This window comes from Peromyscus leucopus, chromosome 17, assembly GCF_004664715.2.
Source record: "Peromyscus leucopus breed LL Stock chromosome 17, UCI_PerLeu_2.1, whole genome shotgun sequence".
Classification (NCBI taxonomy): domain Eukaryota; kingdom Metazoa; phylum Chordata; class Mammalia; order Rodentia; family Cricetidae; genus Peromyscus; species Peromyscus leucopus.
In genome coordinates this window covers 46,725,279-46,747,365 of record NC_051077.1, presented here as the reverse complement: position 1 = coordinate 46,747,365, position 22,087 = coordinate 46,725,279, and the positions used below count along the sequence as shown (strand labels likewise).

Here is a 22,087-nt window from a genome sequence, read left to right as displayed (position 1 = left end):
AGGATATTAACTTTTAGAAGAATTTTTGTTTTTGTAGAAGCCATGAGAATGCTATTATTTATATAAATATTTTAATAGTTAGAATGTTTGTCTTGACCTCTTTGCTATTCAACGTTCCTTTCTAAAATATTCTTAGTGTAATTAGCATGTTATTTAAATGTGTGTGTATATATATATATATATATATATATATATAATTGGATCAGTGGTGGCCTAATATATATCATTTCTGGTTTCTTTGCCTCTTTCTAAATTTACTTCTATTTACATACACATATTTAAAAGTTAGAGGCTATGATCCACATATGAATGAAGGCATATTTATCATTCTGGTCCTAGGTTATCTTGCTTAAGATAATATTTTCCAGTTTTCCAGGAACTGGGTGGAGAAAAGATAAGGGACCACATGCAATATTAAAACTGAAGTAAGAATACTGAAGTGGAAGTATACAATGGGAATGGGGGAGGCAATGACATGGAGGCTAGGAGAGAGAAATCATTCCATGGCTGATATGTATTATATTACAAGGAGCCTTTTATTTGGTAAGCTAAATTATATATGCTATATATATGAATTAAAAGGCTTAGAAGGATACATATATATCCTGTGACACTAGGTTGGGAGAAGAGTTATCAAATTTCTCCTTGACGAGGACCAATGCTTTATCAGTTTTTACAGGCACTATTCCAGCAGGCCATTTGTATCTTCTTATAGTGTCTTCCTAAATGTTTTGCATCTTGTATCCTGGGACAGTGATACACCAGAAAAATGTCCCTTAAACCAGTTCATACTTTGCTTAAAGAATTGAGTCCTTCAGTACTCTCAGATTTCCTATAGGTACAAATAGATAGATTTTATGGATTCTTTTAAACACGGTGTCTTCTTTCCTGTTTCAGGATCGACTTGGTCCAGTTAATGTTACAACTTACCACTAGCTATTGGTTTAATGTCTAGAAAGGGCAATAAGGGCAAATCTTTACTGATACACAATTTCTATCAAGAAAAAAAATCACTGTACCATCCTGATAAATGGCAAGGACCCGATTCTTTAATAGGGGTGTGGGCTTCTTCAGACTCAGAATCCCAAGAAATCTGAAGGTTCCAGGTTTTTTAGGAAAACCCAGGCATTTCTTCATTCCATGCATTAAAGTCTCACTATTTCCCACGTTGGACCGGACCTTGTCACAGCTGATAATCTGAGCTTGCAGAGCTAGCTGTTCCTTGGCATTCTGTTAAGTCTTAGGATTGAGTCTTAGACCTCCTTGGCATTCTGTTAAGTCTTAGGATTGAGTCTTAGACCTCAATCTCAGTTTTCCTTCATAGCCAATTTGAACCCTCTACTGTTAAAATATAACAGCGTTGTCTTATGCATACCGATGTTGGTTCTAACTACTGGCTTTGGCCCGTTCTGAAGGGAGACTACAATGGCAGTCAACATGGCAGGTATCCACCAGGAAGACTTTTCAAGGCAACCATTTATAAGAGGTAAAGAAAGGAAGCAGGTTAGACTAGGGAGCGTATTGAGCAACAGTGGGCTCCGGGAAGGTCTCAGACAAATTCCAAGCTCTGCTGCTCGGGTTACTCATTAAAGATGCTCTAGTGTGGGTGGAGGTAGCTCAGAGACACTTTTTGACCACTCTTTGGATGCTGAGGAACTATAGGAAGTGGTTTGGATATGGATAAAGCAGCATTTCAGCCAAGAAGCCTGACAATTACAGCCTTTCAGTCAACAGCCTTCCCAGTATCTGGAGATAAATACCTCAGTCTTGAGTTTGTATCTGGCCGTCCATCAAAGCATCCTTTGAAGAATACCATGGAAAAGACTCTTGCAGTCATGATCCGCCCTCCTCTCTCTCTCCACATTCATAGGAGCTTTGGAAGTATAGAACATATAGACTATTGTGGAGGGAAAACGTCTGCCCTTAAGTAAAATATCATGCCCAGACAAATTTACAACACCCTCTGCCAATGGCTTAAGAAAAATTCCCATTCATATACAAATGATGTGAATGACTAAAAACAGAATTATGGCTGCTAGCTCATTTTATGAGGTTGGTATCACATTGATTCCAACTTTTTAAAAATAAGTTAGTTATGAGAAACTGATCATGGCTGATTCCATTCATAATCCAAGTGCTGCATGTGGTAACACTTCTGCCAAACTTTTTAGGCAAAGACACACAGATAAAATATCAGAAGTCTTTTCATTCAAAATTATAAAATTGTTGTTCATTAAAACTTTAAAATTTATATTTCTTCTATCAGTGCTTGTGTTCAGTGTCAAGCTTTTAGAAAGTGTGTTAAACAAAGAAGCCAAAGCAGAGTATACATGCACTCCTACTGAATGCCAGAACCAGAAGGTATGAATACAACACAACGTAGCACAGCGCAACACAACACAATAACACAACACAGCACAATACAACACTACTTTCAGATGAGAAAATTTGCTTTCATTGGATGGCATCAGGTCTATTAGAACCAATTCAATATGTCTCATGAACACAAGAGCAAAATGAAACCTCCTTTTAACATATATAAATATGACATTTGGAAAATATAAAATGCTAGTATTAAATATGGTCACAAAATCCAGATTTTTATTGAGAAATAAATTCAGTAATGGCACACATATGGTTTTGGGGAAGGAATCTATACCTCTATAGTAAGATATAAAAAAAAACCCAAATTGTGTTGAATATGATCATGGATAAGAATATTAAATATCATTAAAATAACTACACATGAGTTAATTTATAGGGTTAATGCAATTCTAATCAAAATCCAGAAATCCTTCTTGTACTTGACTGTTTTACAAATTCACATGGAAAAAATGTTGCCTAAAATAATTGAGAAAATTCTGAAAATACAAGTGGGCGAATAGACTAATTCTATCAAAGCTTCTAAATGAAGCAATTATTATCTTACTATAGGATATTAAAAGCTAATACACCAATGAAACAGGATGAAAGGCTTAGATATATTACAAGTGCCACAGAGTTAATCTGACGTGTGCCAAACCCTCATATAATAGAGGCTTTGTTGGCATTTAAGATTCTTGATTCTTTGGGGAGGCGTTGGACTCCTTAGGAGGCGGGGACCAATGGGGAGAAGTTATGCTAATGGGTGCATGCCTGTGGAAGGGTTATTGGGACCCTGGCCTTGTCCCTGCTTCACAGTTGTTAGGAGGCAAGTGACTCCTTTGCCCTAGGGTGCTTTCTGGATGTATTGTGTTACTACTGGCTCCAAAGAGATTTGGTTCAGTGATTATGAACCGAAAACTCTAAAATTGTAGGCCCAAAGCATTCTCTTTCTACTCAGTTGTTTCTCTTGGGTATTATGAAACAGTCATAAGAGTTGATTAATGATACATACATACATACATACATATGATATCATATCTATATATGTATATATATGATAGAGTTAGTATCTGAAATATCTGGGGGAACGATATACAGCCTTTATATGAGGGAGAAAGTTATTCATGTTGAAGAAATACTTGTCACAAAAATTTTTAAAATGACTCATTGTAATATAAAGATATTTATGAAAGGTGCTGTAAAAATCTTCAGGAGAGTGGCTGGAGAGATGGCTTACCAGATGAGAGCACTTTAATCAGAGAACATGAGTTTATAGCCCAACACCCACATTATGAGACTCACAAACACCTATAAATCTAGCCCCCAAAGATCTCACATTCCCTTCCGACCTCCATGGGCACATAGACAGCACACATGTAAAAAAATATATAATCTTAAAGATAACTTTAGGAGATATGAGAAACTATTCTAGGATCTCAAGTAGAGATGTATTGCTTAAGTATTACTCAAAAGTACACAATATCCACAGGAGGCAGCTTTAGCCAAGAAGCTATCTGCCATTGATCCTTTTGGCAAAGGGAAAATCTTTCACTGAGTGGATCAACACCCCATATCCAAGAATAGTTGACTAACACAAAAACTCGATGGTATTTTTGTGGACTATTGTTTCACTTTGCTTTTTTTTGGTAGTTTTTTATTTTATTGGTCTTTGTGTTCTTTTGATTTTAATTTGTATGTGTGTGTCTGTGTGTGTGCATGCATGCATGCATTTCTCATTTTTTTGCTTCCTATTTTTTGTTTGTTTGAAAGAGAGGAGAAAAAAGAATGTAAAATGAGGTGGGTAGGGAGGTGAGGAGGATTTGGGAGGATTTGTGGGAGGGGGAAAGCAAGCAATATATATTATATGAGAAAAGTTTTTCTTTTAAAAAAAAAACAAAAAGTAACAAAAATTTAAAAAAATATAATCTAAGGGAAAATCATAAAGTTCATTGTATGAAATCAAATGGCAAGTATTGAAATTGAATATATGAGTAAATCCCGTTCATTCTGCACTGAAATCTACACCAGGGACAGTTAAAAGAAGGGAAGAAGTCAGCATCCAGGGCACATGGGAGGCATCTGCACATCGTCCGAAGGGAACATCTAGGGCAAGAAGAGCAGACAATACACAACACTGCACCATGCTAGTCATCAGGCAACGGGCTGTTTAAAATTCATTTCTTTGCAAAAGAAACGAACTCCCAGCATCCTCTGAAAGTGCCCAATTATATTTTAGCATTAAAATAACAATAGGTTTAACCATATTTGATAAAGTGTTCCAATCTAGTGAATTATTATCTTTATTGATATGAAGATTTTAAGCTAATGGAACTTAATTTTTTTCTTTTTCCTCTCATGTAACATTTTATTCTTTGATATCTTCATTGCCTTCCGGGGTGATGCCATATGGGTCATCTTAGTCATTTTCTACTTCATGACTGAAAATCACTTCTTACTTTTCAAAAAGTCTAATTTCTCCCTTGAAAAGTTTTTCTGTGTGATGGTTCTGTTTATTACCATTGTGCTGACAGTTGACTGTCTCTAATTAGACTGGGAAACACACACACATATATGTAACTTTAAAAGTGTTTTAAACTTGGTTTTATTTGTGTGCGTGTGGTGTGTGTGTCTGTGCATGTCTGTATGTGTGTTTTGTGTATGTCACATGTGTGCAGGTGCTTGAGGAAAGCTAGAAGAGGTATTGGATCCCATGGAGCTGGAGTTACAGGAAGTTTTTAGCTGCCTGACATATATTCTGGAAACTGAATTCTGGTTCTCTGGTAAATAAATAAGTACACTTACTACTGAGCCATGTCTGCAAACCCATGTGTAAAAAATGAGACATGAGATTTGTCATAAATTTACAGTGGTAATTCCAATTCATATTTGAGATTCAAAGTTTTACTTAACTTAATATAGAATACAACTCCTTACGATAAGAAAAAAACTGATTCTTCAAAGTAATAGTTTTCCATTTACATGTTGTTTCATAACACATATTTCACAATAACAACTCTTATCAACCACTGCCAAAATAAGATTATTGAAAACAGTTTATTCAAATTTTCCAAGTTCAAGGTTTATTTCAATGAGCATATATAATAAGATTATAATTTTGTTGTTTCTTAAATATTATGGAATATGTGTGTGATCTTCATTTCATCTTAGATGGTTGGATTTTATAGTAGAAATAGAGAATATTCTATTATTTATTTTGCCTTAGCTGTTTCTATAAATAAATTATATTAAAAAATATAGAAAATGTCTTTAATTCATTTTATAGCTATATATCATATGACCGAATTGACTCCTAGATATATATTCTAGACAAGGTCTTCCTACACTTTACATAATGTTTATTGCAGGATTAATTATATTATGGAAATTTCATTCTCTCTTTCTTTCTTTCTTTCTTTCTTTCTTTCTTTCTTTCTTTCTTTCTTTCTCTCTTTCTCTCTCTCTCTCTCTCTCTCTCTCTCTCTCTCTCTCTCTCTCTTTCTTTCTTTCTTTCTCTTTTATTTGGCTTTTTTTTTTCACGGCAGGGTTTCTCTGTGTAGCCCTGGACCAGGAAGGCTTTGAACTCAGAGATCCTCCTGCCTTTGCCTCCAAAGGTACTGGGAGTAAAGGCATGCACCACCACTGCCTGGAATACTATATAAATTTCAAAGATACAAATAAACATTAAGAGTCACATAAAACAATAGCTTAAATAATAAAATAATAAAAATACGTGAAATTATATCATGAACAGACAATTACATATTTGCTACTGAGAAGATAATCTAATTATAAAATAATAGGTTGATGATATTTGAACAGAACTTTAAATCATAGAGAGGAAGCAATACTATAATTTTTGCTAGATCCACACCAGAGTCGTATAATAAAGGAAACATATGTTGTAATGATAAATACTACACATGCAATGCTGGTTACTTTGGAGAGCAATGGGTTAAAGGAATTGGAAGAATATATTTGCTGGTCTAATAATATAAATTCAAGGAGATTTTTGCAAAAAAAAAATTCCCTTCCCACATTTGCAAAGCTAGATGAATGGCACACTTTTCTGTACAGTTAAAATATAACATAAAATATAGTATGGTTTCTAAACAGAAGGAAAGGACTAGCCTGGTTGATTGTGTATATTAATATGAAGAACAAAATGATGTGTCAGCCAAAGATTAGATTCAAAGGCTAGGAAAAGACAGTCCCAAAGCTATTATTGAAGGCAACTTTCTCTACTTACTCTACTTGCAGGTGTGTCTTCCTCAGATACTGAATGAATTAATTCCATCAAACACTGCTATAAGAATACTTCCTCATTAGGAATTCCATACTTAGTATGTGCCCTTCTGAGTATAGCTCTTTTCTTAAGACATTTATACATTTTGGACACGTGGTGGATAAATATCCTAATGTTCACTCTCTTTCACAATTATCATTCTTTTTTTTTTTTTTTTTTTTTGGTTTTTCGAGACAGGGTTTCTCTGTGTAGCTTTGTGCCTTTCCTGGGACTCACTTGGTAGCCCAGGCTGGCCTCGAACTCACAGAGATCCGCCTGCCTCTGCCTCCCAAGTGCTGGGATTAAAGGCGTGCACCACCACCGCCCGGCCACAATTATCATTCTTATTGTGAACTCGAATTTTTATTTTCATGATTTCTCTGTCTTATGAGCTCTCCAGGATGTCTGAGTTTTTACATGTAGAGGATCACGGAGCATGGACCCCATACACAAGACAGTGCTTCTAATTCTGCCCTAACTTCAACTAAGTCATCAAAAACAGATATTGGTTTAGAGATTTCATTCTGGAAATGTCCCTGTCTTCTATAGCATATTCCCCTTGAGTTCTTGCCACTTGGCAAGTGAAAGGCTGACAGAGTAGCAGCCTCAGAGAAAAATAAGCCACCAAGTGCATCAGCGTTCATACAGAAATACTCAGGATTTGATGTAATTAGCACTGAAAGTACAGAACTGGTAAAACCACCTACCCAGCGAGCATTTGTAGGGTGGCATGACTAATTCTGTCACTGTGGTTTATTTTTAATGTTCCTTGCAATGATTTAAAGTAGGCGTCAAGCACCTCGGCTGACTAAGACTTTCTGAATGACGAGTAGGTGACTAAGTGGTCCATTCAAGATTGACTGAATGGCTAGCAAAGCTTACCTAAGCTACAAGTTATTATTAAAGTGAAATTATACAAATGAGCCTTTTTCAATATTTGGGACTGCATGGTAAAATACATTTCAGAGGTTTATAAAGAGAGTAATGCATATAGACCACTGGAAGTCGAGTAGTTCTATGAGCCAATAATACCTTCATTATCTATAGTTTCTTTCCCATCTAGTTGTTTATTTAAAAGGAGATTATGTAGAGTCTAGGAGATGACTCAGAAGATAAAAGTCCCCCAGTGGTTCTCAACCTTCCTACTGCTACAACCCTTAATACAGTTTATCATGTTGTGGTGACCCCTAAGCATAATATTGTTCGATTGCTGCTTCATAACTGTAATTTTACTACTGTTATGAATTGTAATGTAAATATCTGACATGTGATCCCTTTGAAAGGATTGTTCAACCCCCAAAAAGGTGGCAACCTATAGATTGAGAACCATTACCCTAACCTATTAAAAAAGCAAGATAAGGCAATTTTCACATCTGCAAGCTCAGTTCGATAAGGGACTGAGACAAGAGCCTCACTGTGGCTTGCTATAACTTTAGATTCAGTGACAGACTCTGTATGAAGCAAATTATGGGTAGATTAGGACACCCGACATTGTTATCTGGCTTCAGAGCTTGCACATGGGCTCACATACCCCCACACGTGTGCATACACTGTGTACACATGAGCACAAACATGCACAGAGTGAGAGAGAAGACAAAATGAGGTAAAAATCTTTTTATTAATTAACAAGGTATTTCCTTAGGTCATGTGGTACTCTTCCTCCTCAAGAGAAGTGTTGAAATGTTTTGGATACTATACCAGGAAAATGAGACAAATATATAAATCTGGAAGTTTCTTTTCAGAAGAATATAGGAGGATTCATTTAACAAGATGTGCTGTGAATTATTTAAGATGAAAATTACAGTTCTATTTTTAGTCCTTGGATTTAAAGTATTGATAAGATTTGAGACAAAGGGTATAGTTAACGTAAATTACTAAGTGATACTGCAGTGAGATTACAGGAGTTGATAAACCAAATTTTTAATTTATATATTTGCTAACTTAAAGTTACTATCACACATCAAAATATGTAAATGTTCAGAATGACATATTAAGGATTGTGAATTTGTTGTTTAAAAGATTTTATTTACTTAGGAGACATTCATGTTTTTGGATATCAACATCTATTCTTTCCAAGACAAGGCTTGAAGCAGTACTTGCAGATTATTAAACAGGTGTTAAAAAATCACATTCAGAGCATAGGTAGACTCTTAGGGGGTTTCATTATTATCAGGGCTAACATTATGCTTAAATACGTTATTCTTTATCTAAGGCTTTTTTTGTAGCTATCTTCAATTTCCCAATAAAAATCATCCTCATATAGCAATATTAGCAATATTCTTGTTTCTGTAGCCTTGAAAAGGAAGTAGCCATTTTTTTTTCTATCAGTTCCCACGTGAGACTCTTCTGTGGCTTAGAAACTTTACTGTGATGACTTTCAGTAGACTGTCTTGACAGGTCAAGTTTCCAATTAAGAACTACGTAAATTTAAGAAGTGGTATCTCTACTCTGAGGGGCAAAAAAACTGTGTTTACCACATAAAGGGAAGACCTATCATCTGATAAACAATAAGAGATTGGGGTGTATTTTTCAGTCGATTTTTTTCACATTTGTAACTAATTAATTATGTGCGTATGTGCCATGGCATGTGTGTGTGTGAGCCAGAGGACAACATGTAAGACTTGCTTCTCTCTTTTTATTATGCAGCTTCTGGGCCTTGAACTTAGGCCTTCAAATTGAGCAATGCTCACTCTTACTTGCAGAGACATCCCTCTGGCCCTTTTAAAAAATTAACTTTCTTCTTTGACAATGTCAAATGTTCCTGTTTCTCCCACTGCCCAAACAATCTTATTTTCCCATCATCCAGCAGAACCCTACTTCTTTTCTAAAGGTCTCTTCCTAATGCTCATGTCTTTGTATTTTGCTTGGGACCCACTGATTAGCCAGCACTGTCTGGGTTACCATGGGTATGGGAGTAACCAGTGGAGTCCAGTGGGATCACCAGGGCCACATATCTGAAGATAATGAATACCCCAGGATCCATCAGTAGCAAATCATTCAGCAAGGAGGGGCAGGACCTTCTGATCCCCTCCCCTGTCCGTGACTGGCTGTTGACAGGTCTTGGATAGGCCTAGTGCAGGCAGGCCACCAGGTCAGCTGTAAGGTCATGATCACAACGGCAGCAGGTTCATGCCCATAAGACCATACTTGCAGCTTCCCTCTTTATATCCTGGCTCTTACATTCTTTCAGTCTTCTCTTCAGTGATGTCATCTGAGCCTTCGGGCCCAGGGTAGTAGAAATGTTCTACTTACATCTGAACACTCAACTGTCACTTCTTTCCAGCACCAGGAGCAGCCATGGGCCTCTGCATTCACTGCCCTTAATTGAAAGCGAAGCTTCTCTGATTAGTGCTGAGAATAGTACTTGCCTATGAGTATTGACATAAATATTTAAAAGGCAGTGTGGCAGCATGTTTAATTGACTTAAACTGTAGTATTGTTCCCCCTTCATGCCTGCGTCTCCCACAGCATTTTTTTTTAAACTGATTCACAGTGGCAGACACGGATTCCATCCTGCAAAGCAGGCCGTGGTGCCAAGCAGAGACCTGCCCGAATAGCACTGTACCACAGTTGCTGCAGAGGAACACCTTACCTGGTGGACATTAATGTAGTTCATAGGGACTTTTTCAGTGTCAGCAATATTAATATGTATCAGAATACTCTCGTACTCAAACAGCGTCCTATCAGGTAAGGTTATACTCTGAATATTAAGCACTGCGCATTTCAAAGTTGCAAAAGTTATACTCTATGTCACATTTAAAAGAAAGTCATAAAACATTGAAAATGATGCAGACAGCATTTTATAGAGCTTTTTCATTTTTACTTCTTTTGGTGAATTTTAAATCTCTTCCGTTAGGCTCCAGATTTTTAAAATTCCGTTTGTAGGAAGAGAAGAAATGAAAGTCAGTGTGCAGAATCAAGTTCCTAGGGTGTCGGGGTATTTTTAAATTTCAGACTGTTGACTTCACTGAGCATGAATTGTTTTGTGACTGTGCAATGGGAGATATTAACCAAAGAAAAATCTCTAGCCTTTGACTTGTACCCAAAGGAAATCTTTTTATATGAGAATAATAACTAGGAGGATTAGAAATAAACATTTTTACAAATTATCACTTTAATATAAGCTAAGTGGAATGAGAAAAAGAAGGGAAAAGAGAAGAAATACTTCTCTTTGTAGGAAGAGTATGAGATGGTAAATAAAACAGGACTAGTACATAGAAAACAGTAAACTTGCATAAGCTGGTTTTCCTTCCAGGAACATAGACTGAGATTTACTTCAAGAACTAGTGTTACTACTTAGAAAATAAACAGACTTAATTAAAAAAAGAACTATCAGGGCTGACCCTGCACTGCCTACAAATGTCAACAGCCACAATACTAGGGTAAGAGAAAATAACTCATGTTTGCTTTGTCCTTACCAGGCTTATGATGTGGGAAAAACAAATAAATCCACTCTTGTTAGTGGTTGATTATGAGCTGTGTTTGAATGGTGTAAAAATGGTAGATTTGCAGAGCTTGTGAGCTGCAATGATTTATTTTCTTAAGGCTTGTGAGAGAAAATATTAGGCCATACACACACAAAAAGTCTCAATATTTATTTTTACATTTGTTTGATCAAAGTACTTTCAGACAGTGGTTTTTTTTTTTTTTTTTTTTTTCTGTTTTGAGACAGAGAGTTCCAAATGAATATTTGTGGTATGGGTGATATTTTAAAAATGTCCCGAGAATCCTCTCCACAGGCATTGTGGGTTATAAATGCAGATTGACAGGCGGTTTCAATGGATCTTTTGTTATGGGAAATTTTTGCTTCCTGACTTAGAAAAGAAAGATGTTTATTTGAAAATGTAGCATTTGATCACATCTGTAATGTAAAATGATGTGGAAACAGAGAACATTGATTTGAGAAAGAAAGACAGCTCTCTGCCTGTGTTCTGCCTTTAGATTTGTGGGAGCAATGCAAAGTCACCCTGCTACTTATAATTAGCATAAGAAGTGACTTTATTGCCAAATGTCTCCATGTTCTGTAGGATTAATCCTTGTTGACAGAGTAGATTTATCCATCCATCCATCCATCCATCCATCCATCCATCCATCCATCCATCCATCGTTCCATCCATTGTTCCATCTATCTATCTATCTATCTATCTATCTATCTATCTATCTATCTATCTATCTATCTATCTATCTATCTATCTATCTATCTACCTATCTATCTATCTATCTATCTATCTATCTATCTATCTATCTATCTATTTATCTATCTACCTAATCTATGTACAGAGGTATACACATACACAGTTGCAAATACCTTTATTTCACCTTTCAGATACAACATCTGCTTTTATTTTGAAGTTATGTTTAGTTCCCTGATTTAATGAATAATGGAAGAGGGCCATTTAACTACAAAAAGAAATCCATGTTGTTTGAAGGAATTTCAAACACTAGAGTGTGTTTGAATAGTTTCTGTCTCTGTCATAATCAATAATCTACAGTATAATTTTTTATATTGTACTTCCATCACCCTATCAATCATTAAAAAAACTCTTCCACTGGTAGAGGAAGACGTATTATATTGGCCAGTTGAAATGCATGTCCATGGATCCATCTTCCAATTCTGTCTAGGAGGAAAGACTGAATAAATAATTTCAGTACTGAATCTGTAGATTGCTTTTGGTAAAATTGCCATTTTTTACTATGTTGGTCCTGCCTATCCATGAGCATGGGAGATCTTTCCGTTTTATGATATCTTCTTCAATTTCTTTTTTCAGGGACTTAAAGTTCGTGTCATATAGGTCCTTCACTTGCTTGGTTAGTATTACCCCAAGGTATTTTATGTTCTTTGTGGCTATTGTAAAGGGTGATGTATCTCTGATTTCCTTCTCAGCTTCTTTGTCCATTGTATATAGGAGAGCTACTGATTTTTTTTGAGTTGATCTTGTATCCTGCTATGTTGCTGAAGGTGTTTATAAGCTTTATCAGTTCCTTGGTGGAATCTTTGGGGTCACTCAAGTATGCTATCATGTCATCTGCAAATAGGGAAAGCTTGACTTCTTCCTTTCCAATTTGTATCCCCTTCATCTCCTTATGTTGTCTTATTGCTCTGGCTAGAACTTCAAGTACTATATTGAATAAGTATGGGGAGAGCGGACAACCTTGCTTCGTTCCTGATTTTAGTGGAATTGCTTTCAGTTTCTCTCCATTTAATTTGATGTTGGCTGTTGGCTTGCTATAAATTGCCTTTATTATGTTTAGGTATGTTCTCTGTATTCCTGATCGCTCCAAGACTTTTATCATGAAGGGGTGTTGGATTTTTGTCAAATGCCTTTTCTGCATCTAGTGAGATGATCATGTGTTTTTTTTTTTTCTTTGAGTTTGTTTATATGGTATATTACATTGACGGACTTTCGTATGTTGAACCACCCTTGCATCCCTGGGATGAATCCTACTTGATCATGGTGGATAATTGTTCTGATGTGTTCTTGGAGTCTGTTTGCCAGTATTTTATTAAGTATTTTTGCATCAATGTTCATGAGGGAGATCGGTCTGTAGTTCTCTTTCTTTGTTGTATCCTTGTTTGGTTTAGGAATCAGGGTAATTGTAGCCTCATAGAAGGAGTTTGTTCTTTTTCTGTTATGTGGAACAATTTAGAGAGTATTGGTATTAACTCTTCTTTGAAGATCTGGTAGAATTCTGCGCTGAAACCATCTGGTCCTGGGCTTTTTTTGGTTGGGAGACTTTTAATGACTGTTTCTATTTCCTTAGGGGTTATTGGACTATTTAAATAGTTTATCTGGTCTTGATTTAACTTAGATATGTGGTACCTATCCAAAAAATTGTCCATTTCTTTTAGGTTTTCCAGTTTTGTGGAGTAGAGGTTTTTGAAATATGACCTGATAATTCTCTGGATTTCCTCAATGTCTGTTGTTATGTCCCCCTTTTCATTTCTGATTTTATTGATTTGGATTCTCTCTCTCTGTCTTTTGGTTAGTTTGGATAGGGGTTTGTCTATCTTGTTGATTTTCTCAAAGAACCAACTCTTTGTTTCATTATTTTTTTGTATTTTTCTCTTAGCTTCTGTTTTATTGATTTCACCTCTCACTTTGATAATTTCCTGGCGTCTATTCTTCCTGGAAGACTTTGCTTCTTCTTGTTCTAGAGCTTTCAGGTGTGCTGTTAAGTCGCTCGTACTCACTCATAGGAGGATAATAGAGGTGGAACAAGGATGACTGGACTGCTACTCACAACACCAGGGAGGCTACCTGGAAAACAGGACCCCAAGAATGACATGAAGATCGCCCAATGACGGAGAAATGGCTGAGATCTACATGAACAACCTGGACATGAGTTGGAGTAATGAAGGGCGAGAGTTGAGGGAAAGAGAGCCTCTGGGAGCGGGAGATCCCAGCTGGATCAAGAACAGAGAGGGAGAACAAGGAATAGGAGACCATGGTAAATGAAGACCACATGAGAAAAGGAAGAAACAAAGTGCTAGAGAGGCCCACAGAAATCCACAAAGATACCCCCACAATAGATGGCTGGCAATGGTCGAGAGACAGCTGGAACTGACCTACTCTGGTGATGGGATGGCCAAACACCCTAATAATAGTCATGCCAGAAACCCCATCCAAGGACTGAGGAATCTGGATGCAGAGATTCACGGCTAGGTCCCGAGTGGAGCTCTGGGAGTCCAATTAGTGAGAAAGAAGAGGGTTTATATGAGTGAGAATTGTTGAAACCAAGGTTGGATAAAGCACAGAGACAAATAGCCAAACGAATGGAAACACATGAACTATGAACCAATAGCTGAGGAGCCCCCAACTGGATCAGGCCCTCCAGATAAATAAGACAGTTGATTAGCTTGATCTGCTTGGGAGGCATCCAGACAGTGGGATTGGGTCTGTCCTCAGTGCATGAACTGGCAGTTTGGAATTTGGGGCTTATACAGGGACACTTGGCTCAGCCTGGGAAGAAGGGACTGGACCTGCCTGGACTAAATCTACCAGATTGAACTCAATCCTCAGGGGAGTCTCTGCCCTGGAGGAGGTGGGAATAGGGGGTGGGCTGGGGGAAGGTGGAGGTGGGGGTTGGGAGGGTGGGGGTGGGAGGGCGAGAGAACAAGGGAATCTGTGGCTGATATGTAAAATTAAATTTAATAAATAAATTTAAAAAATAAAAAAATGAAATATAGAGATCTCATGTTTATATTTTTTTAAAGAATAATTTCAGTACTAACACTTAAGTATAGCACTTTCCTAAAAATCAATGATTAGATAATTTTGTTGAGCTTATGTGGAAATGCACAATGAAAGTGGAAATGCTGATCCTGGTTTTTCGAGACTGGGTTTCTCTGTGTAGTTTTGGTACCTGTCCTGGAACTCACTCTGCAGCCCAGACTGGCCTCAAACTCATAGAGATCCACCTGGCTCTGCCTCCCAAGTGTTGGGATAAAGGGCATGTACTAGCACCACCCAGCACAGATATTTTATAGCTTATTTTCTCTTCATGCAAGGTCTTGCTTCTTAGTCAATGATATACTTCAATAATATACTTTATATTGAAGGAATTTGAAATGTTTATTTTTGAAGAATGGTTAAATAGCTAGTATTTTTTTGTGTGTAAGGCAAATTTGTCAAATATGCCTCATAACTACCTCACTTTTTCATGAAACTTCTCTCGAAGTTGTGTTATATTTCTATTTGCAGGTTTTTTTAGGTATGCGTGTGTGTGTGTGTGTGTGTGTGTGTGTGTGTGTGTGTTCATATTCTGTACATGTGATGTGTGAATATGCTTGTGTGTATGTATATACATACGTGGAGATAATTTGTGAATGTGTATATAGGGATATATTGCATGTATGCAGGTAGGTGTGTGTGTGTGTGTGTGTGTGTGTGTGTGTGTGTGTGTGTGTGTGTGCTGGATAATTTTAGGCATTATCATTTGTCTTAGGATTTCTGTTGCTGTGAAGAAATGCCATGACCACGGCAACTCTTATAAAGGAAAACATTTATCTGTGTTGTTTACAGTTCAGAGGTTTAGTCCATTATCATCTTGGCCGGAAATGGCAGTGTGTAGGCAGACATGGTGCTGGAGCTGAGAGTTTTAAATCTTAATCTGCACACAACAGAAAGTAAACTGAGACACTGGCCTTATTTTGAGCACAGGAGACCCAGCCTGCCCCCACAGTGACCCACTTCCTCCAACAAAGGCATATGTACTCTTTATAAAACTGTACCTCCCACTAGTGCTACTATCGATGAGCTTATGTGGGCAATTACATTCAAACTACCACATAATTCTTAGGAGGTATTTATCTCTGGCCTGGGATTTAGGGAGCAAGACTAGGCTGACTTGCTAGCCATTGCCCAGAACCTTCCTGTCTCTTCCTGCCTCTCCCTAGCACTGCCATTACAAGTGTGTGCCACCATGCCGCTTTGCTTCCTGGATCAGAATAATTTCTTCATGCCATTGCAGAAAGCTTTCTATGGACTGAAATATCTGTTCAGCTTCCAATTTTCAGTTTTAATGTATTGGAAATCTCTCTTAATATTTTTCTGGCAAAATAAGGACTCCAGGCTCTGTCATGGTTCAGCAGGTTGACTACAGATAAAAATAATGCACGTTTATAAGAGCTAAAGAATTTGAAAGTGTTAGTTTCACAGAATGATAAATGGGGCTGAGAGTAGGCTCAGTGGGTATGGGGTAGGGTGGGGGACAGGGCTTGCTGCCGGGCCTGTGGTCCTGATAAGAACTTGTACAGGGCAAGGAGAAAACCCAATTCTTCTTTTACTTTTATTTTTAAAACTTAATTGTTTTAGAATATTATGTCATATGTTTTGATTATACTCATCCCTCCCCCAACTTTTTCCAGATCTACCCTCCCACTTCTTTATCCATGAAACTTTTTGTTTTTGTTCTTTTCCAAGATAGGGTTTCTCTGTGTAGTTTTGGAGCCTGGATCTCACTCTGTAAACCAGGCTGGCCTTGAACTCACAGAGATCCGCCTGCCTCTGCCTCCCGAGTGCTGGGATTAAAGACGTGGGCCACCTCTGCCCAGTCAGCTTTTGGTTTTTAACCCATCAAGTCCACTTTGTGCTGGTATACTCTTGGATTTGTGGCCATCGACTAGAATGTGTTCCGCCTACCAGGGATGACAACCTTACAGAAAACTGTCCTGCTCTCTCTGAATATCCATCAATTGTCAAAGACTTGTTAGCTGTGGTGGAACTTTGTCTTGAAAACCCAAACCTTGCCAATTGTCCTCCGACTTCCACACATGCTTCATGGCACATGCATGCTTTCCCCTGCACAAATGATAAATAAATGCAAAAAGGAGAAATATTTTGAAGATAGATATATTAAACCTGGTTTAAATATTATTTAATGCATACAGGTATCAGCCTGCAATGCTATACCATTAATAGGTACAGTTTTGTTCTTACGTGTTAGTTAAAAATAAACATTTTTTTTAAAGAAGGAATAAAAGTGAGAAGCAGGCACCTCCTGGTGTGATTAATATTTTCGAATCTAGACTGAGAAATTAGATAATTGAAAGCATCCTTATGGAGTTCTGTGTGCTCACCTGCTGTTGATGTAAGCACCCTGACACAGGACATAGAGGGAGAGGAGACACCAGAATAGGACATTTGGGAAGAGGGGTTTTCTGGGAGGGGGCTTTTCTCCATTGGTAAGGCCCCACAAACTCTCTTGGTCTACATCACTGTGCTCTCAGGTATAATAGCAACCAGGTGTAAGTACTATGGTGTTAATCTAATAATTGTATTGATTTTTTTGGGGGTTACTCTGTGTAAGAATATTTTTTCCTCAGTGGATTGAAAGGCTTTGACCTTGGTAAAGGCACCCATCTATACCATTTGTGTGATCTCTTTAACAATAGGCTTTGGATTTGTCCCCAGAAAAATCTGTGGGTTCACTGTTTATAAACCCATACATAGTTTATACTGTTTTTAAAAGGTATTAGGTACCACTACCTCTAATCCTTCTTAAAACCACCCATTGGGAAACTACCATCAATACTAAAATGAAATACTAAAATAAAAAGAAAATGAAGTGGACAAAATATGATTTCTTCTTGTTTAAGCATTTAAGTACATTTAGTATTTATCTATCTATCTATCTATCTATTTATTTTTTATTTATTCTTTGTGTTGCTTTTCCTTCCTCCCTTCTGTCTGTGTCTGTCTCTTTTTATGCCTGTATGTGTGTGTTCTGTGTGTGTGTGTGTGTGTGTGTGTGTGTGTGCGCGCGCGCTCTCTCTCTCTCTGTATGAGCTCTCTCTCTCTGTATGAGCTCTCTCTCTCTCTCTCTCTCTCTCTCTCTCTTTGTGTGTGTGTGTCTGTGTGTGTGTGTCTGTGTGTGTGTGTGCTCTCTCTGTATGAGCTCTCTCTCTCTCTGTCTCTGTCTCTCTGTGTGTGTGTGTGTGTGTGTGTGTGTGTGTATGAACTCACCCCCTCTCTATGTGTGTATGCTTTTATGCATGATATTTCCACAGCATGCATGTAGATGTCAGAGTACAATCTGAAGGAGTAGACTGATTTTTCTCCTTCTGCCATGTGGGTCCTGGGGATGAAACTCAGTTATTAGTTCTGGTGTCAAGTACCTTTACAAGCTATCTCAATGGTGTCCTATTTGATAATTTGTAATTGAAACTTTTGCTTTTACATCTATAACACTGCTGTGTGGCTCAAGACCCCTTACAGAGAATGTGTAGAGAGTCACAGTTTAGCTTGTCCAGTCTCACTATACATTATCCTATGAAACATTCTTATTCAGGTCACCACAGCAGAATCCCTACAACCGTCCTGGTCTCCTGCCACCCCCAATTCTGTAAGATATTGAAGACAAATGACCTTTAGGTGAAAAACAAAACCTGTGGTTTTGCATGTAGTTTCAAAATTGCCCATTCAACATTTAGTTCTGGCCCACTAGTTAGCTCCAGCTCCCTTTTGGCCACAGGAATCTCAACAGAATTCCAGACAGATAGAAAATACTTTAATCCCATTCAAGCACTTATTTCATAGTGTCATCCCATAACCAGCTTCCCATATTCCTTCCAGCTCTAATCTCATCAGTGCCAACTCACTGTGTTAAAAAGGCCGAATTAATATAACTGATACTTTATCTCTTTAATTTATGACGCTTTAAAAACAAGATCACAAGATTAAAATAGAGTAAAGGAAGAGGAAAACAATTCCAAAGTAGAATCTAGAATTTCATGTATTTCTTTGTGTACCAGGTTCTCTTGGGCCACCAACCAGCTCCCAAATCATGACATGGAGATTTATTATTAGTTATGAATGCTCGGCCTTATCTTAGCTCCTATTTTAATCTATTTCTCTTTATCTATGTTTTGCCTCGTTTTTTTACCTACCTACCTTCCTTCCTTCCTTTCTTTCCTTCCTTCTCTCTGTATATCTTACTTCCCATGTCTGGCTGGTGGCTGCCTGGCTTCTGGCCTTGTGCATGTCCCTCTTTTTCTCTCTTGTTCTCTTTCCTTCTTCTTTTCTCTCTCAAGTCTACATCTCTCCTCCTGCTTATTCTCTCTCTGTCCATCAGCCCCACCCATTCTTCTCCTGCCTAGCTATTGGTCATTCAGCTCTTTATTAGACCAATCAGGTGCCTTAAGCAGACAAGGTGTAACAAATGCAACACATCTTTCCATAAGTAAACAAACACAGCAGAAAGAAATGTAACACACCTTTACATTGTTAAAACAACATTCCACAGCATAAAGGAGTGTAACCTATCTTTGCCTAAAGCAATATTCCACAACATTTTGCCCCAAAATATCAAATATATAGCAGATTGTGATGAAGAAGCTAAAGAGGCAGTAGAAATGGTCATGCTCTAGCTTGATGGGCCAAGACTCGCACAGAATATTTTAACATACAGAAAAACAACACTTCAATTTAACTAGAGATACCACAAGAAAACCTCAAATCTGTGCCATGTGGAGAAACTGGGCATTTTTAACATTGTAATGTGGTGTGTGGTGTGGTGGTGGTGGTGGTGGTGGTGGTGGTGGTGGTGGTGTGTGTGTGTGTGTGTGTGTGTGTGTGTGTGTGTGTGTGTGTGTGTAACATGCATGTATGGGGTCTATCGTGCATCCCTACAGCACATAAGCACTCCTTCACTCACTGTTTCTAAGAAAGTGCTTGGTCTTCTCCTGGACCAATTTCTGGAGCATTCAGAACTGGCTGCCAAGCTGTATCTGAAGCTATAGTTACGAGTTAGAGCAAAAGATGACAAATAAAATGGGTTTATGTTCTCCAGAACTGTTTTGTCTGTAGTTAATTATCATCTGGCCTCATGCCTTTCTTCCTTCCTTCTTTCCTTCCTTCCTTCCTTCCTTCCTTCCTTCCTTCCTTCTCTCTTCCTTCCTTCTTTCCTTCCTTCTCTCTGTCTCTCTGTCTCTCTCTCTCTCTCTTTCTTTTTCTGTTTTGTCTTTCTAGAAGTAATGGCTTCTGCTGCATGTCTTATCCATGGATTGTTGACTGTCTTTGGTGTAACACATCAGGGCATTTGTGCCTACCCCATATGAAATGTCATTACAAGAAAATAAAAATCCAAAAATACACTCATGTTTTTAACTTACTGAAAACCTATTTATTATGCAAAATGTAGACAAATTGATATTTCAGTAGTGCAATGCCTCAAATTTCTAGTCAGCCAGTCTGAAAGTTTATTCTTACAGAAATAAAAAATGAATACTATTAAAGATGACGACTGTGTTAACTATTCCCAGAAACTGGGGGTTTATTAAATGTAGAAATCTGAGGTTCTTCTCCAGACCCACTTAATCCTGAAGTTTTGTTTTGAGCAGGTTCTCTGATTCTCTTTCACAATGAGAGAAGCCCCGCTTTGGGCTCTCTGGTTGTCTGCAGGACTACAGCATTAAGGGAGAGATAGGCTGACTTTAACTGCCCGTGATCACAACCATTCCCTGAGTCATACACATAATGGCAGTGTTTTAAAGAATACTAAACTTGACTTTACCTGAAGACCTTGAACGTGAAATGTATTTTAATGAAAACCTATGGTTCTTTCATTATGATTGATAAAATAATAAATTAAGGTTGATTATTTCTTTCATGGGATGCATGGCTTTTGGTGGTTTCTGTGGCATGTGTATGAAGTGAATTCAATTTTAGAGTCTGGATTTAATTTTGGGCCTCAAAGCTTTTAGTGTTGTAAGCTGTTCTCTCTCTCTGTGACTTTGTTTCTATGACTGTAAGTGACAGTAAGCCTCTCTCTGTGTGGATTAGATTGTCATTCGGTTGACAGAGCTCAGCACTGGTGGCATGGAGGGAGACAGCCATTGAGAAGGAAGTTTGAAGTTAAGAAAGAATTATCCATATTTTGAGCTGATAACCTACCTTGAACTGAGTTCTCTTTTCTTCCTGTCTTGATTTGTACGTCAATCTGACCTTCTTACCTCCCAGTTTTGTGTAAAGAACCCAAACTTGCCAGTCAATTAAACTGATTATATAATATGCCTAGCCTAAGAGGCAAGCCCCAAACAGGTTATAACCTTTAGGAGGGGAGTTGGAATTTGGTAAGTCCACTACTTTTTATTAACTAGTTCTTTATAGTGCTAAAATTCATAAAGATGAAGATTATAATCCAATAAGAGACAGAAATTTTGTTTTTTATCACTTCATAAATCTTCATTTCCCCCCTTTTTTTGTTTTACAGAAGAAAATATAAAGCTACAAAAGCAATAAAGAAAGATAAAAGAACAAAATAAAAAATAACCTTGGAAATTCTAGGCATTTTCCAGAGTTTTACTGTTTCATAATAAATTCATTCTCTGTCAAGTACCCTGAAGTTAGAGTACTGTGACATCTTTTGCTACAATGTAATCAAAGCCTTAGTTTCGATTTGAACAAGGATCCATTTCATTATTGTGTTAGTATTTATGAGCTTAAAAGATAAATTTCGTGCTAGTTATAAATGAGACCCATTCCTTCACATTAGTTTATAGATCTTTGCTTTTTTTTTTTTTTTTTTCAAGTAGCGCAAAGCCCTGGATAGAATCTGTGTGTTCTGGGTTATGGAGTGATTTTGAGGCTCCTGAAGTGACAAGCCAGTACTCATTAGTCATTACTAGCATAGCATGTAGCTGTTGCCTAAGTAAATGTTGACTTAAAACTTAGTTTTTTTTTTTTTTTTTTTTTTTTTTTTTTAAATTGCGCACCCATTTCTAAACACCTGGAGGCAGCTTGGTCTTTAAAGACATGCCTTAGAAGCAACAGAGTATGCTGAGGGAGCAGCTGCCTCAGTACAGCCTTCCTTCCTAGTTGGAATTGAATCTTGCTGAACTGATTCCTGGTAGAGCATCATTTCCTCGTTACTGCTTCCACCTGTTGGTGAAGGCTTGCACAGGGCCACAGGCATCCAGAGAAAATGCAAGCATCCATATTA

The 22,087-nt window shown here is 37.6% G+C and overlaps 1 protein-coding gene across 1 annotated transcript in view; it reads left to right on the top strand.

The window, feature by feature from the left end:
• Window positions 1-22,087, top strand: part of Tll1 (tolloid like 1) — a 184,168-nt gene that overhangs the window by 62,194 nt on the left and 99,887 nt on the right. The gene's annotated exons all lie outside the window — the stretch shown is intronic.